This window comes from Diadema antillarum, unplaced genomic scaffold (genome assembly GCF_040938485.1).
Source record: "Diadema antillarum isolate AM-2024a unplaced genomic scaffold, OU_Dant_1.0 seq00001152_RagTag, whole genome shotgun sequence".
NCBI classification, from domain to species: Eukaryota; Metazoa; Echinodermata; class Echinoidea; order Diadematoida; family Diadematidae; genus Diadema; species Diadema antillarum.
In genome coordinates, this window is record NW_027271963.1 from 216726 (window position 1) to 229718 (window position 12993).

At 38.5% G+C, this 12993-nt stretch overlaps 1 protein-coding gene and 1 long non-coding RNA gene across 3 annotated transcripts in view; one reads left to right on the top strand and one right to left on the bottom strand.

Annotated features, from left to right (window-relative positions):
• LOC139744272 (uncharacterized) overlaps window positions 1-12993 on the top strand; it is a 337296-nt gene that overhangs the window by 131287 nt on the left and 193016 nt on the right. The gene's annotated exons all lie outside the window — the stretch shown is intronic.
• On the bottom strand, window positions 9074-12742 carry LOC139744273 (uncharacterized). Of its 2 annotated transcripts, XR_011711820.1 has the most exons (4): window positions 12252-12742; window positions 11436-11548; window positions 10417-10585; window positions 9074-9814 (listed from the first exon to the last, which is right to left on the bottom strand). It is a non-coding gene; the product is annotated as an uncharacterized lncRNA (long non-coding RNA). The 2 variants fall into 2 exon arrangements; XR_011711819.1 differs by having other exon boundaries at window positions 11436-12742.

A 12993-nucleotide genomic window follows, 5' to 3' on the forward strand; every position in this document is an offset into this window, starting at 1 on the left:
GAAAGTGGGAGCATTTGCAGACTTTTGTAAACATCCGACATTTGTTTTAGCATCGTAAAGAGCCGAAAGTGACCGTTATTTATTTCTGATTGTAAAAGCAATCATCCACCATTTACAAGTATTTTAACACCTTCCGGAGCCGAATTTACCGCTAATCATTTTCAAATGTAAAAACAAGCAACCGACATTCATTCTAGGATTTTATGGAGCTGAATATCATCCTTATTCATTTCCGAACGTGAAAGCAAACATCCGCTTTTTATTTTATCATCTGAGCCGATTGATACCGTTAATCATTTCAAACTGTAAAAGAAACAATCTGTTACTTTAGCATCGTACGGAGCAGAATATTTCCTTTATTTGATCTCCAAATTCAAAAGCAAACGCCCGACATATTTTATGATCGTAAGGAGCCGAATGTTACTGCTGTCCACTTCCGAAAGTGAAATGAATCATCTAACAATCATTTCAGCATCGTAAGGAGCCAAATGTTACACTGTTTTTCATATTCGAACGTCAAGGCAGACATCCGACATTTACTTTACCATCAAACGCAGCTGAATGTATTGTTATTCATTTCGAAGTGTTAAATAGCAAATGTCTGATATTTATTTTAACATCTTAATTATGAAGCAGAATGTTACTGCTATTCACTTCCGAACGTAAAAGCAATCATCTGACATTTATTTTGGCATCTTCCTGAGCCGAATGTAACATGCTTTTTACTTTCGAACGTAAAAAAAAGCGAACATTCGGCATTTATTTCATCATCGTATGGAGTTGAATGTTATTGTTATTCATTTCCGAACGTCAAAGCAAATATCAAACATTAACTTTAACATCAAATGCAGCTAAATGTTACTGTTATTCATTTCGAAATTTGAAAGCAAACATCCGACAGTTATATAGCATCGTATGGAGAAGAATATTACTGCTACACGTATTCACTTCCGAACGTAAAAACAATCATCTGACATTTATTTTAGCATCTTCTGGAGCCGAATTTTATTGCTATTTACTTTCGAAAGTAAAAGCAAACATCCGACATTTATCTCATTGTCGTACGAAGTTGATTATTATTGTTATTCATTTCCGAACGTCAAAGGGATAATTCGACATTACTTTAGCATCTTCCGGAGCTGAATGTTATTGTTATTTACTTTCGAACGTAAAAGTAAACATCCGGCATTTATTTTATCATCATACGAAGTTGATTATCATTGTTATTCATTTCCGAACGTCAAAGGGATAATTCGACATTTACTTTAGCACCTTCCGGAGATGAATTTTATTGTTATTTATTTTCGAAAGTAAAAGTCAACATCCGACATTTATTTTATCATCGTATGGAGTTGAATATCATTATTATTCATATCCGAACGTCAAAGCAAACATTCGACATTTATTTCAGCATCTTCCGGAGCCGTATTTTATCCTTATTCATTTCCGAACGCAAAATCATATATCTGACGTTAATTTCAGCACCGTACGGAACTGAATCTTACCATTATTCATTTCCAAAAGTATAAGCAAACATCCGACATTTATTTTAGTATTATACGGTGTCGAATATTACCGTTATTCATTTCCAAAATTAAGAGCAAACATCTGACATTTATTCTAGCATCTTATGGAGCTGATTGTTACCACTGTGCATATCCAAAACTGAAGGCAAACATCCGGCTTTTTTTGGTGGCCCGGCGTGCGTTTTTGGTGACCCCGGTCGCATATTTAACCACTTGCGAAATCGTGATTCGATTCGCGAAAAGACTTCGCTAAGTATAAGGCATAGATCGCTACACTCAGCAGGGGCTACGTCGTCCTATCACCAGGTCTGGGTAACGGAAACAAAAATCTCGTGTGAGTTCTTGCGTTACCTATCGTTAATGTCAACGAAACATTGTTAATTTGCGCTTGGGATCGTTACTCATCGTTACTACAAACATTAATTTTCCCGATCGTTAGTTTGCGTTACTAACGATTCAGGTGAAAACGCTTGCATTAATGAAACGTTAATGTCTATTAACGCAAAGTTTCTTTTGGTATATACTGTATGTAAATAAAAACTGGTGTCTCGTGATTTTGACAGTGATTTATTACACAATAAAATCTTATTCGACTTAGGCACAGAGAATTCATTGGTTTTTCCGTGAAAGTGTTCTTGAAATTTCATCGACTTAAGGCGAGTATTCGACTTAAAGAATTCGACTTGTGAGTGAATTAATACACGTAAGTCAATTGGGAAAAATCGGGACTTTTTAAAATCTTCGACTTAAGCGATTATTCGACATATGCGACGTCGACTTAGGCGAGTTTAACTGTAATTCTAAGTAAGCTATGGGGGAAGGGCAGGATGTTTGGGTGTGACTCAACCTGGTTGTAAATTAGACAGGGCTAGATGTTGCTTGATACAGTGAGGAAACAATGGGATCATTCTAACATTCTGGTGTTCTGGAGGGATGAATGTTGAAGGTCAGTGACTCACTGGAGGAGGAGAGTATTGTTAGAGGCCATTGACAGGCTGGAAGTGAAGTGACATATAATATCTGGTCATCCTATCAGTGGAATAGAAGGGGGTATTGATGACTTTGTGCATCATTACACAACAATGTGATCTAGACGTGACCATGGAAGATTTCATGTATTTCGGTCATGCAACTTCAGGGAAGCACCTAGCAGTCATCCACTGCTGGAACTTATGCCCCCCCCCCCCCATACTTTTGAAGATGCCTTAGCAGAGATGCCAATTATCTTTTTTGATAGTAGTTTTTGTACTCATTTGTTTAATTGCTGTAGGAGTTACTTGGAATACTCCTATTCCTCATTTGGTGTTTGTACACTTCTGTTTGCTTGCAAGGTATAAATACTGCCTTTCTTTTATAAATCAAAATCAAACAAACCCACCTGATAGTCTTTACAGCACTGTGAGGCTTCTGTCTAGTCTGGCATCCCAGCTAGGCTCGAGCATCTGTCTCCTGGCAGAATATCTTTTTGCTTTTGCACTATTCATCACTCAGATATCCATTTTGCGTGTGAGGGGAAGCAAGCAACTTCTACAGAGTGCCATAGAAGTGCTCTCCGAATGCTGGGCCCTGTACTGGGGATATCGCAATCTACCCCCAACATGCCTGTACTTCTCGTATAAGCCAGTTTTGGAGGTAGCTCATGTGCACTTGCACTTTGGTACAATAGTCCCTCCTTTCAGTTGGTTGGGCACTTTTTGTCCTTTAAGCAACTTTCTTTAAAGCTGGTCCAATTGGAGTTTTTGTTGAATGTATGTCTTAACAATGAAGATTTTGCATTGACCAGGTGACCAGAATGGTCCTTCTTTCTATTCTTTGGGAATGTTATGACCAAAATCACAATGAGAATGATTGCACAAAAGAACCATGATTGTATTAACCACTGACTGCTGCAGGCTATTGTGCACACTGGAACCCTGAGTGCTGAGGCATTTTTCACACACGCATCATTCACGGTCTCAAACCACATGATATCCATTTATGAATGAAAAGTAAACATATACTGTAAAAATGGATATTTTCGAGCGACTAATTTTTCGCGCTTGGCCGGTTAAGAAGGGTTTCAGGTGTTTATAATTCCGCGGAATCAATACATCATGCACAGGAACATATGGCAAGCAAAAATATTTGTGTGCTTTTGTTTTCGCGGTACTTTCTGGTTGCGTGAAATGCGCGAAAATTTCAACACCACGAAAATTTCCACTTTTACAGTATATCATTTCATATGACCTAATAACTGTACACACATTCATATTTTCTATAGCATATATGAACAAATACAGTGTATGCAAAAATTCTATCATATAGGCTTATTTGTATCTAGTTCTATAGGACTTGTGCAGCAGTGACGATATGCTGAATGTCTGTACGCCATCTCTTATGAGTGGGACTACTTGCAGGCGAATTTCGATTAGGCCTCAAATCAACACATTTGAAGATAAAAATTGTCATTTTCTGCGTACATCACTGTTCGATGCACCACTGAGTGATCTCTCTGACGTAAATCTCTGACGGGCACAGGTTACTGTAATCCAAAGTTTAAATCCACAGCAACACATGTAGAATCCAGATGTTGGTGACGACCACGTCCAGTCAATGTATAAATGATAATCCAGCAAATAATATTCAGCTAGGAATCCAGCTCATCACCGCTTCGATGTAGCAATGTCCATATCTAAATAGACACGAAAATGGATCGAATCGTCACCAATGTAGGCGAACCAATTCTCAGCAGGCAATATATGTCTCCCAGGCCTTATCTCCACAAATATAGCAGGTCTGCAGGTAACACAGGACAGACTATAAGAAGTCACTTCAGAGCCAGAAGTGACGTAACTCTTAGAGCAGAGGTGTTGGGTACTCTGCCTACTTCAGAATTTCTGTGGCTTATATAGGTCCTTTCACCCCTTCTTGAATGTTCTGTAATTATCTGTAACCTATGGCTACATACCTGTGAGATCAAGATCCTTCCAGGCACCCTGATTCACTAATGTGCATGAAAATGGATCGAATGTAATGTGCATGGCATCATATCTAAAAATAGCTCTACCAAAAACACTAGGCTGCAAATACCATATTCTCCGGTGATAATTAGGCCGCAGCACCGGATAAACTGCACCCCGACTTTGGGGATGAAAATCACAGGGCTGCCAACCTTGAGTGAGAGTTAGGGGTGAGACACTACGAGGGAGCGGAGCGACCTCCTTGCTAGCACCTGGCGGCCTGCTGTGCGGCCGTACGTACGTACTACGTACACAGTCAGTGTATGTAAAGCGATATAAAGTACACGTCATAGCCATACATGTACTGTAATTTGCCAAAAGTACAAGCTACGCTCACGTGGTATAGGTAGAAACCAATCGTAATCCAATAGCTCGTCTTTGCGCGCGAACCGAAAACGATTTTTATTGGTAAAGCTTTACACCCGCGCGGGAAAATCTCGAAATTTTAGGCTTGGGCATATCGATATTCGGAATATCAGAGAATTTAGAGATATATTTATTTTTGTAGTCATGTTCATTCCATTTTGGGGGTTTAGCGTGAGATATCGTCTATCAGAGTGAGACAGTCAAAATTGGTTGAATTGCATGAGTCTCACGCTCAATGCGTGAGAGTTGGCAGCCCTGAAATCAGGAAAGAAAAAATTGAAGGGGTTTTGTTGTGATCAAACCTTCATTACTTCTCCACATGCTATTGCTGAGAAATTTTTTTGTTTCTCCTCTTTCCATGAACTTTCTAGCAATAATTTATGTTTGTTTGTACCAGTGTGTCTTCATTCACACAAACTGTACTATTCGAGCCGCTTGACTGCAGATCTAGCTCATCGGTAAGATTAATTCAGTGGTTGATATCGCATTGCTCCTTGGCACATTGCATAGACCTATACTGTCATGGTTGTGTGTGTTGTTTGGGCAAGTGATTCTCTGAGTTGGAAAGACAATAATTTGCTTGTGCTGGCGTATAGGCTGCACCCCGACTTTACTGCTTGATTTTTGTGAAAAATGGTGTGGCCTTATCGCCTGGCTAGTACGGTAACAAGTATTGTACAGTGTGTGTACTCCATCACTTAGACAAGTATGTAGGCACTTCCAAGAACATTCTGGATTGGATGAGCTCTTTCCTTTCACATGCATGTATAAGCAGCTTTACAAATAGAAACTTCTCCACTGATCTGGTCAATCTGTAGGCTATATACATACACACATTTAAGCAACTAGACACTACATCATATACGGTACCTACCAGTATGTACATTCATAACAGAAAGCATACTTGGCAGTGATTGCAATAACAAACCCTGGTTTAATTTGGCCAATTGTCTTGCTTGCGTACTAAAATATTGTCGATTCAGCTTACTCCCTCAGCTTTTGAGCATTTGTCTTGAAATTTGGCACATGTGATGGCTATGATACATGTATATAGTTGTGCAAACTTCATTTCAAACATCAGTTCAATGCCTCCTTGCCATGTCTTTGGAGCAGCAGTCATGACCCTACAGCAACTGGTTTCTGCCCTGGCAACCATCTAGCCCATTGATGGCAGCATTTCCTGCCTATCTCGTGCCTTAAAAGGGGTACTGAGGTTTAGGTCTAGCTACCGGTACCCCTTGCATGCCCTAGTCCAGGGGTCTTACAGGGGGACTGAGGTTGATGTCTTTTCCTGGGCCTCCTTACCCAGCCTTTCAGACCAGGGGGGCCTCCTTACCCAGCCTTTCAGACCAGGGGGGCATTTCATGAAGCATTTTGTCCGACAAAGTTGTCTGACAAATATGCTCTCAGCCAATCAGATGCAAGGATTTCAGTAGCTTGTAACAGTTTGTCTGAAAAATATCCGACCAAAACGCTTCATGAAATGCCCCCCTAATGGTAGTTTGTTACAGCTTCCTGCATCTACACGGTTAAAAAAATTTGTTTAGTTTCTAAACACTTTTCTGTGACAGTTTTAAAACACTGCGACGCGTTTATGTATTGAACATGTTTAGGAGCTAAAACACATGCTGTGCTTAATTTCATCACACCCTAGGTGTTTATCACACACACATGTCTATGTTTTAAAAGGTTCTGATGTTTAAAAACTAAACACCTGCTCTATGTACCGGTATAGGCTAAACACCAAACGTTTACACCATAATCACAGTGTTGAAATACTAAACACCGCAAAGTCACATAATCACCCACAATGTTTAAGATCTAAACACTGAGACATGTTTATTCGCTGTGACAGATTAAAAAACACTGCAACATGTTTATTTGCCATTTTAGTGTTTATTCTTAGAACACATGTCTGATTTATTAGAGCAATCACAAAATTGCATACACTAAACATGTGACATGTTTGCATATTATACATGGCAATTTCTCAGTGTTTATATGAGACATGTTTACACATCATACATGCTAATTCCCACTTGTTTATAGGAGACATGTTACTCATCATACATGTTAATTCCCATGTGTTTATTAATGTAAAGTGGATTTTTCCACACTTCTGCATGGAATGAGATAAACGCATAACATTTTATAGAATTTGCCCAGTATGTACCAAATCATCAGCACACTTACATCGCATAATACCAGGGAAGACCTGGGTTAGCTTTCACAAACATTTTGGCTACAAGAGTCAGAGGCAATTCCCTGAATGCAAGTTATCGAAACATCAGTCAAAGCTTAGGCAACATCTGATGAATAATAAGTTAAAATCGTTTAAAGGGTGTGTACAGTTCTGGTTGAGGTGAGGATTTAGTTTTTAACATTTTGCAAGATATTCAGAAACCACTCTAAGAGTTGTCAAAGAGCATGCAATTCTAAGGGGTATCAAAAGTTTATTCGATGAAAATCGGTTTTGAAATGGCTGAGATATCCGAAAACAAGGTGAAACAAAGAGATCCTAATAAAAGGCGTGGCCTGTCACCTTTTATTATCATCACTTTTTTGGATATCTCAGCCATTTGAAAACCAATTTTCATCAAATAAACATTGAATCCTTCTAAAAATTACATGCTCTTTCGTATTTCATAAGAGGTTTCTCATTATCTCACCTAGGAATGTTCATAACGTGAATCCCCACCTCAAGCAGTACTGTACAGTCCCTTTAAATATTACCATGCTTTGCTATATGACACCATACTGAGTTAAATGCAAGAAACCTGGGAGTCACAGGCCTGTACACGAAGACATATATGAAATTCTCTCCGATACACACAGTAAAATGTGTATTTGCAGGAAATTGCCCACAACTCACTTTGGGGGAAAAAAAAATATTGCATTTAAAAGTTACTTTTCAGTCACATGTAATTCTTGGCCTACTTTCAAGAATCGCCTTCTTTCTACTGTATTCAGAACTCATTCTTAGTATTGTAAAACAAACAAACTTGTTATTTGTGAATTGCAACTCCATGCTTCAGAAGCTTGACACAATATATGTAACACCTCCAGGAACATATAACTGCAATCTGTGAACAAATCCATGCCAACCTTGAAGATTGCATCAATTATTGGTAAAGTGCTTTGGGATATCCAAACCAGATTAGGCTCACCGCAAATTATACAATGCACAACATATGGGCGTATTGGTACTGATCAGGCGCTAGGAGTGTAGATGATGCACTCCATAAACAAACCAAAAAAAAAATCACAGCATTTAGCCTGTGATGAACATCTGCGCTCCCTTATCAGTACCAATAATGGAACTTAAATATATGATATTCACGGATTGTTCTTTTCACTGCGACGATCACTGGAAGTACATGTAGGCTAACACTTTTGCTATTTTGAGAGAAATAAGAATGTTAGTGGATTTCAAGGGGGTGAGTGAGAGAAAACTTCTACTGTGCTAGAACTTTGGAGAAGGAAGTCAAACTCAGTGGGTATACATGAATAGTCTATTAGAGTCTAATCAATCTCATACTCCACATAGTCATGGTATGGAGGGCTAATTTCAATTTCAACACAGCGAGAATTTTGGTAAAGACAAGAGGATATCAACAAAGAAAAATAATTCATTGCAACTGGAGGCGGGAGGGTATGCAAGGCTGTCATGAATACACGATGTGATCAGCAAGACTCCTCCCTTGTCAATTTGTCAGTCAGTTGCAAGACTCATCCCTATTCTCCACACATGTTGTACTACATTTCTAATACCTCTCTCCGTGTGACCGATTTCAAGAATGTCTCAGAAAGAAAATAACTACCAAATGCTGCATTTCCTTGCAGGTCTGCAAGAAAATTGCAAAGAATTCCTAACAAATACATCTACTGGCCTCTTATGGGCGTCCAATATATGCTGATTGTATAGGAAGCACCTGAGGAAAAGAAATGAAATGGCTGAGATTTTGATTTGATTTGCCTTGATTTCTACATTCCTTTTTGCACAAGAGTACGTATAACAGAAAGCCAATCGAACAAAGTTCTTGAGTAATATTTTAACACTGAATTACATGGTTGATGAATAACATGAAGTGAATAAAACTTTTTCTTAATAGTGCAAAACGATTTCGAGCAATTGTCTTTACATATTAGATGAAATTACGATTGTACATATCAGCTGTTAAAAAGACGAATTAAACAAATCTAGGAGCAATAAGAATGCAGGTGACCATTACCGTAAGCACAGAGGACAATGGCCTGGCATATATATATAAGTAAAAGAAAGCGATCTTCAAAAAAGGTGGGTCAGACCTTATTAGAATCGCTTTGTTTTGGATATCTCTGCCATTTCAAAACCAATTTTCATCAAATAAACATTGAATTCCTCTTTGAAGTATATACCTTCATATTTCTTTAGAGGTTGGTCATTATGTCATACACACACACATACACACACACACACGGAAACCTGAAGCCCCATTGCATACAAAACTCTATCATCCCCAACATGATTTACTTTATTGTAGTACACAGGTTTAGATGCACACTGTCAGTAAAGAAAAAAAAACAATAGAAAGGTTGCTATAACAGGTGGGATGCCTCCCAATAGGTCTATAATACATCATGACAATGTGAGACAACATCACATGGCTAGCGGGAAAAAGATTATTAGCATTCAAAATTATTACCCATGGTTCATTTCCTTCATATGGCATGTATAGATACTGTCAGTATATTTCTCTTGCGATGTCCTTGTAATCCTCAGATGTTTGCACTTTTAGACGGGTTGTATAGAAGTAAGTGCATGCATCTTTAATTCTAATCCAGACAGGTTTGGCGTGACCCCTGATCAATTCTTCCATGAGGTAGTACTGAATTTTGGCGGCGTTACTTCTTTGCAAGGAGTTTCAACATCACGTATTGGTACTGGTAAAAAGAAATGATTACACAAGGAAAACAAATCAGTTGGCTTTGCAATACAATGTACACTCCCATAGATTCTGAAAATGAATGAATAGCCAAGAAGTTGACTGAATCCATTAGCAAGTTCAAATTATAAGGGTAGAACAGAATCCCTTCATGACATTAGCACTTAGTGTCTTGCGTCAGTTTTTACTTACTTTGCTGAATTTTCTGGAAATAATGCAGGTCTTTTTTTGTTGCTTCTTTCTTATTCATCATCATTATTTATCAAGCAGAATTACGACCATTACTGTATCCTTTCTCCCTTGGGTGTAGATATTCACAGCTGTTATTTACACTTTCAACAATACTTGCAATGAATCAATTTTCCATCATTTTTTTTTTTTTTTTGTAATGGATTGGATTATAAATTTTGAGAAAAATGTCGGGAGTAAGTCCTCCCCTCAAAAAAAAAACAGAAGAACTTAAAGCATCTAAAATCTGCATTTTATAGAAAATTGTTTACAAGCCCTTTAAGTACATAATATTCATTGATTTGGCTCTTCAATTTTGAGTACTAACTAGAATACCACTTTCCACATGGGTAGTAGACAGTGATGTATCACCAGTTCATTTACTCTGCTGACTGCACCATGCCTCGTTCTCTGCCAGCAGAGGTTATATATGTACGATCTTCCTCTGGATTTATACAGTCGTCAGGACATCATTGTCATCCACTTTGGTGCCATCACTTTCCAAGACATCCTACTGGGCTTTACATTCAATTTTCACCACCTGTTGAGAAGAATTTACAGGGAATAAAACTGAATTTTCACTCAAAATGTATTCACTATCCCATCGTCATTCATATGAAAGATACTTCATAACTTCGTAATATTAAAGATACAGTGAAATCAGAGTTTTTTGTGATTTTAAGCTTTGCTTCTTTTAACACAGAGGAATAAAATCATTGTGTTGTAATCTATCATACCCAGTCTAACCAAGTGAATGCACTACCTAAATTTTGTAGGGAGAAAAAAAAATGTTATTTCAGCATTAGACGATTAATTTCTGCAATTTTTACATGAGCTGTCTACCTGTTTTTTTTTTTCTTTTTTCTGTAAACTTCTCTCTCTCTTTCTCTCTCTCCCCCTCTCTCTAGATTATATAATGTGGAGGTTCTGAGGTTCCAATGGCATGGGGAAATTAGACCAAAATAGGCTATTGTACCAAGGCCCCCCCCCAAAAAAAAAGGCAGCCATGAGATGGATTTGCCATGAGCAAACTTGAAATCAAAATCACCAATCTACCTGCTCATTATAGCACTAATTAACATAGCTTATCACTGAAGATTGACGAGAAGTTTCAAAAAGATGCCTGATTTGGAAAATTCTGTCTCACAACCCCCCCCCCCCCCATTGTGTCCCTGTAATGTTAGGCTTATCATGTGCACCCACACAAAAAGTAATTCCTTCCTTAATAACAAGAAAGTGTTAGATCTACTATTTTACTTCAAAACATGTACAAACACATTGTATAAGATTATTTGCAAATTAAATTTGGTGAGATATCTAATATGGTTTATTGTTAGTACAAAAATCAACGATGAAAGTTTTGTAACATATATTGTTTCTAGACTTGTTACCTGTGTGGTGTCTCCCGATCTGCTTGCTCCAAATAACTCAACTGTATCTTGGATGACGATTGGTGATAATGATAATGATGACGGTCTGGACCCTAATCAACATTGTGACTCTCCTGTTTATAAAATAATCAGGAAAATGAAACTTACTGGAAGACATCAAAAATAAGGACGATGACCTAGAACCTACACTTTGACTGATGATGTTGATTTCAGGTGGAGTGATCTCAGACTTTCACTGTTTTATAGTTACTGGATAACCCCAGGACAACACTACAATCAACAAAGTCACACTGATTTAGAAAGTACACTATACTGAAGGCACCTAGACACTTATTGACGCAACCCTCTTCATAAAAATTCGTATCAAACGAAAGGTCTAGCCAATTACTGGTACCGGGTAACGTTACAATTACAAAATGCAAGCTTTCAATGAAGACTATTCTAACCTCTTACAGATTCTAGGGAAATGGTATTTTCTCCCAAAGTGACATGAAATTGAGGTAAATCTGTTGAACATCTTCCGTGAAATAGTGGTTACAAATAAAGGCAGTCGATGAGTAGTAATAGGTCCAACCATACGTAGTCTAGAACTTAGTAGAAGTAACTACTAACGTTAGAGTGGTTCTACGTACCATGTAATCTTTATTGTAGAGCGTTCCCCGTTCTAACGCTACTGTCACTAGATTTAGAAAACTAAAACAAACAAACAAAATCTTCAAGGGCGTAGCCTATTTCTACGCCTACAGTTTTACATTAAATGAGGGCAATTTTGCAATAAATCTTGTTATATACAGGGACAAGGAGTAGCAGACTTACCGCCTTCATGCCAGGCTAGAACTCTATCACTTCGACGCCACAAATAGATCCGCTCCTTTGTGCAGTAACACAGTGCATTCTGTTGGTTCAATATCAGGCAAAAATAAGATTATTCAGACCATAGTTACAGTTCACCGTTTACTCATGTTCTCAGGCTTTCGTATCAACGTTGTGCATACGTATGTATGCTTACATGTGACATCGATAGTGATATCGATAGTTGTGTGATCGGGATCGCATATTCCCATAACATCTCCCTTTCTCAAAAGAAAAAATCTCAATATTTTGTCTTACATTTCTTCCAGTTCCTTTGCTGTTCCTTTGCTGTTCCTTTGCTTGCTATCCCTCAGTCACAACGCTATTTCTCTTCCAATGTAATCGACAGATTAATTAACACACAAAATCCTTGAACTTTGCCGGCATCTGGATGTTGCTCCTGGTTCTTGTTGATTTGTTGCTACCGCCACCACTAGGCCCCTTCTGATGCTGCTGAATGTCACGCGATGGTGTTGTCATGCGTGCTGGTTTGCGCATATGTAGGACTTTGCTGCTCTGCTTCCTTGCTGGGCTGAGGTTGATGTTCTCGTTGAGGACTACTTAACGGTGCAGTATGAGCCGGTTTTGTTGGAGGCTCACACGAGGACCTCAGGAATTTCCAGTTCCTCCTCAACTGCTGCCCAGTGTCAGTCTCGACCAGGTAGGACCTTGGCCCAACCTTCTCCTTGCAGACTCCTAGTCTCCA